At 24.5% G+C, this 5,917-nt stretch overlaps 1 long non-coding RNA gene across 1 annotated transcript; it reads left to right on the top strand.

Annotated features, from left to right (window-relative positions):
* Positions 1-3,625: 3,625 nt before the first annotated feature.
* On the top strand, positions 3,626-5,356 carry LOC137821446 (uncharacterized). The gene is made up of 3 exons (XR_011082869.1): positions 3,626-3,874; positions 3,968-4,101; positions 5,257-5,356. It is a non-coding gene; the product is annotated as an uncharacterized lncRNA (long non-coding RNA).
* Positions 5,357-5,917: the final 561 nt, after the last annotated feature.

Here is a 5,917-nt window from a genome sequence, read left to right as displayed (position 1 = left end):
TTAATCTTTCTGAAACCCTAATTTGACATTTGTTTCATGAAATTGTAATCGAAGTTTGTGACTAGAGGGAACGAAAAGACTCAAAAGTTGCGCGCTTCATCACAACAATAGGTAATTCTCTTTATATGCATTTCAATTTGTAAAACACTAATTTGTCTTCTGAAATTGTGATTGAAACATGTGACTAGAGGGATAAGAAGGACTCAACAAGAGGAGACAGAGGTACATGATGAAAGTCATCATAAGACCCTTTTTGGTAACAATTTTATGGATTTAAATGAAATCATACGGAGCATTAACTAAACTATATTTTCATTTCCTCATATTTTACGGAAAAGTTACTTCCAATTTGATTTTTAAGTTTTTTGTCATCACCATTTCTTTATCTTTGCTCTTCCTCTATAGGTTTTGATTTTTGAAATCATTTTAACTTTTCATAAAGTTATGATTTTAGAGACCACCTTCAAAATAGGTTCTCTCACCAGAGAGCATTATGTAGAGAAAGCATTATGTAGAGAAGGTATGTCATCGTGTTCTTAAATCTATGTTTTACATGTTATACTAATATTTTGTTTGATTTTTATTTGTTAATTGTAGAGAGTTAATATTCATAGCAAAATAGAGGAATCAGAGAAGGATTGTCGCGCTCACTCCCCCAATCGTAAGGTTCTAACATGAAGGAACATTAGATTTGGGTGCGAAAGATGGGAACAATTTAAACGAGTCTCGGGTCCAAGGGTCCAAGGTGAAGAAAAGAGAAGCAGATTTCATTGCATTTTCTTTTTTTGTATATAATATTTTTCAAACAATTGAGGATGAATTTTTGGTTTATTGTTTAATAGTGTCATATGTATTGTAATGATTGTCATATATTATTGGTTGTTTATAGACCTAATGAAAAATATCGATTTAATTCCTATAATTGGTAGAATATTAAAAATTATTAAAAAAAATATGAAACTCAAATTCTATTTAATTATTTTTTCAGTTGAGTTTGTAGTTTTAAATAAATTTTAACTATTACCAAATACATATATTTTTACCCATAATTAATAAAATATTAAAAATTATAAAAAAATATGAAACTCAAATTCTATTTAATTATTTTCTATCTTGAGAGACGGTTTTGAATTCAAATAGTAATTTTGAATTTTAAATTTTGAAAATTCATTCATTCTCTTTACAAAATGTAACTTTTAATTACCGCTCTCCACTATTTTATTAATCTACTCTTTAACTGTATACTCTTTCACTTCTCATTTTAATGTTATTAAGATAAATTGTTTTTGAAGAATAAAAAAATACTAAAGAAAGAGAAATAAAAAATGCGGATACACACTACTCTTTAGATACACAACGTGTCTGTGTTCCCGCTAGTATTTATAAAGTAATTCATAACGGCATAACGGATATTTAAATGGTGGGTTAGTGCTCTCTAAGCTAACACCACTTTAATTTCTACTGACTCTCAACATTAGGAAAACAATGATATAAATAACTAATATTTTACAAATTAAATAAAAGTTTCAATATAATACAAAATAAATCAAAAAAATTATATTAATAATCAAGTGAGACATTAAAGACACAATCAGACAAAATTAATTCCCATGCATCTTAAAATAGTTCCCTTGCTATATATTTTCAAACTAATCAACTGTTTGTTATAAATGAAAATGCTTTTATCTTGATTCTACAACAATTTACCTATCAGTATATAAGCTCGTATAGTTAAATCATACTTTTATATTTCTTGTTTTATTACTTACTTTTAATTTCTAAAAGACAGTACTATTTAAAATATTTTGTACTTTTTCTAATTCTACCTTGAAATATAGGTTTTTACCATCAGCTTTAACAAAATTAATATACATTATCATCACAATTCAATGTGTGAGGAAGATCTCGTGAAGAATTTATTTTATTTTATTTTTAGCAATAAAAAAATTAATAAATGAGAAACTCTTCCTCCTCTGTCCTCTTTCTAACATCTCCTTTTCTTGTTCTCTTTCTATCCTTTTTAAGTATTTACAATCATCCTTGATATGTCTATAAGTCATTGGTCTTGTATTTCAACTAGAACATTGATGAGTTTCATATCCATAATCTTTGCATTTGGAGCATGTAGGACACCTCCGAAATCTCAGTTGAAGACTTGTTCCTAGGTCACTTCCAAGTCCAATCATTTTGTTTCTCGTTTTCAGACTGATATCTTGATCCTCTGATATTTTTTTTATATATAGTTACGGTGTATTGACACTAAACCCAAAATCACTTATAAATCACATGTTTTTGTAGTTGTATTATGCATAAAAAAATAAATGCTTTTGTTGTTATATTATATGTAAAAAAATAAATTATATGTATTCTCAATCCCATATCTTTTAAGCATAATGATTGTTGAAAGACTTTTATTTTAACATTTTTTCTTCATTACTATTTTCTTTTTCCTAAAAATTTATAAATTTCACCAATACCAAAATCTGACATAATCAGAATGGTAAGGATAATAAGTTATTTATAAATGTTACAGAATAATTATTTAATATAAAGTTTAAATATATTTAGTGAAGTATACCTGCATCAAAATAGTCAAGATTGTCTCTATGTTTTTAAAATTAAAATCTTTATGTTTCAAAACATTTTGAACATTTAAAATCTCGGACAGACTGAATTTTTTTTTTATGTTTCAAAAGTTTATCAAAAAAGTATATAAATATGTATAATTTAAATATAAATAATTTTGTTAATTACGTTATAAATATTATTGCAAAAATTATTTAACACTAGGGTTTTTATATTTAAAAGATATTTCAAAGGCGATGTGGTGGATCCCTCTGAAATCTTCTCTTTCACTCAGTTGAAGACTTGCTCCTAGATCACTTCCAAGTCCAATCATTTTGTTTCACGTTTTTAGATTGGTGTCTTTATCCTCTGATATGTTTTTATATATAGTCACAGTGTATTGACACTAAACTCAAAATCACTTATAAATCACATGTTTTTGTAGTTGTATTATGTATAAAAATAAATGCTTTTGTAGTTGTATCATATGTAAAAAATAAATGATATGTATTCTCAATCCCATATATTTAACCATAATTATTTAACCATAGTGATTATTGAAAGACTTTTATTTTGACATTTTTTCTTCATTACTATTTTCTTTTTCTTAAATATTTATAAATTTCACCAATACCAAAAACTGACATAATTAGAATGGTAAGGATAATAAATTATTTATAAATGTTACATAATAATTATTTAATATAAAGTTTATATATATTTAGAGAAGTATACCTGCATCAAAATAGTCAAAATTGTCTCTATGTTTTTAAAATGAAAATCTTTATGTTTCAAAACATTTGGAACATTTAAAATCTCGACAGACTGAATATTTTTTTTTTCAAAATTTTATCAAAAAAGTATATAAATATGTATAATTTAAATATAAATAATTTTTTTATTCGCGTTATAAATATTGCAAAAATTATTTAACACTAGGGTTTTTATATTTAAAAGATATTTCATGATAGAATTGTTTGTTTTATCCTTGGCCTTGGCTGTGAATGGTGGAAAATCTTATCACTTACTTAGTATCTGGCGCAGTATTACATGCAAACAATTGAACGGTTTCTCTCACATTAACCCTAAAAGAGCATTTTACTTGTCTTTCACACTAACCCTACAAGTGCCGCCTCCTCTTTTTTCTTCTACATCTTTCACTTCTTTGTCACTGCCACTACCATCTTCTTCTTCTGGGTTTTTTCTTCTCCATCTTTTACTTATGTATATTTGTCACTGCCACTACCATTTCCTTCTTCTTCTCCTCTTTCACTTAGTTCTAAAGAGATCTTGTGCTTCCAGTTCTAAGGTGAATGCATGCTGTGAATAATTAATCTCATCTCATTAATTTTTGTGACTTTTCAGTTTTCTTCTTCTCTAATTGTCTCTGTTTTTAAAACAGGTGTGAAAGCTCAAGCAGCATTAGCAAAAACAAATTTAAAGTGAGAAACTGGTCCAGTGAAAAGCTGATGAAGATCCTTAGAGCTTGTCTGAGAAGCATGATCTGAGTTGGTAATGAAGATGGAATCTGACTTGGTGAGTGTTCATGAAGTTTTTCAAGCTACTGTTTTTTATTTTGACATTTATTTCCTCTTTTCTAGATTTATAAACCACAAATTTATTTTATAAATTCTAAATCTGATTGCGAGGAAACAAAAATTTTAACTTTCTTGCTGCTCCCTACAGAGTTCTCATATGATTTCTCTATTTTTATTTTTGCAATAAAATACAAATTTTTTAAAAATATAAAAAATAGAAATGTACACTACAAAATATAATTTAAATTTTAGACATGAGAATAACAAAATAAATATAATAGATTTGTTTAACTAAAATAAATAAATATTTTAACTAAAATAAATAATTATTAAAATAAAGTTATTTAAATTAAATAAATATTAATTGGGTTATGCAAGTAGATGTGAAATATAAATTTTTATTAATTGTAAATATTTGTCTGATAATCATCAAATTTTTTTAATCTTGAAAAAATATTTAAAAATAATTTATAAAGATATTTAAAAATAATTTATAAAGATATTTAATAATACATTAAAAAGATAAAAATATTTAAAATGATCAAATTCATATATAAAATAATAAATTGCTATAAAGTTGTGCAAAAAATTACTAAATATTTATACTATTAAAATATAAATAATTATTAATAATTATTTTTTTTAAAGAAAAAATGTTATTAATTATTATTTGAATCGGTCGTGTGAGTGTGTTATAAGATTAGTCTGGTCGTTACATGATTTTTGTTCCTTTAACAGTATATGCATCAAAATATTTTAAGATTTTCTCTAATTTTATTTTACAGAGATTTTAAAAATTAGTTTGAAAACATTTAAAACCTTTCCTTGGCAAATATATTTTTCTTATATTTTAAAAGTTTATAAAAAAAGTACATCTAGTATATTATATATAATTTAAATGTAAAATATTTTTTTATTCTCATTTGTTTTAATTATTACCAAAATTATTTAACACCAATATCATTTATTTAGGTTTTCATCATATTTAGATTATATTTTGTTAAAGATGTTATAAAGTTTTGTTTCTTTATCAGATACCTGAGTTGCATGCAACTATTCTCTTCTCTTCCATCCAAAGTGGATGCATGGTTTTTGGTCTATTTTTATACTTATAAATTATGAGTTTGGGTTATCTTCTTGTTTAATATTACAGGTAATGTCTAGCAAAACAGTTGAAATCATGTCAAAGGTTCTTGCCTCAAAAATCTCATCTGATTTGGTTAGTTTTTCTGTTCATGTCAGTGTGATGGTTGATTTATTTAATATTTTTGTCATTAGAATATCTTTTTTAACTTTTCTATTCATGTGTGATTTTTGGTTTATTTCATGATATTTTTTCCATATTAGAATATCCTTTTTATAAAATTTAAATTCTAAATTTATGATATAAATTCATAAACTGACTTTGAAGAGATTAAATTTTTAATTCTGTTTAGTTCATAAAATAAATAGAAATTTAGCATGGAATTGTTAAGTATGTTCAGAGGTTATTAGCTTCAGACTATAAATAGAAATTAGGCTCGATGCAGAATACTAATATGAAAAGAATAAAATTCTAAAAAAAGTAGAAACATATGGTAAATAATATAATATGAATCTTGCACATATATAAATAATAATAAATATTAGAATAGATGAGTTAAATTAAATAAATATTAACTTCATATTGTTAGTAAACGTAAAATATAAACATTTTATAGTTCATCAAGGTTTTTAATAATAATGAAAGATAAATTTATTTTAAAAGAAATATTTAAAAATTATTTTATCACTACAAGAAACCGTACATATAGCTAAATGTCTTTTAGTATGAG

This window comes from Phaseolus vulgaris, chromosome 11, assembly GCF_000499845.2.
Source record: "Phaseolus vulgaris cultivar G19833 chromosome 11, P. vulgaris v2.0, whole genome shotgun sequence".
Lineage (NCBI taxonomy): Eukaryota > Viridiplantae > Streptophyta > Magnoliopsida > Fabales > Fabaceae > Phaseolus > Phaseolus vulgaris.
This window is presented reverse-complemented; position numbering and strand designations above follow the sequence as displayed.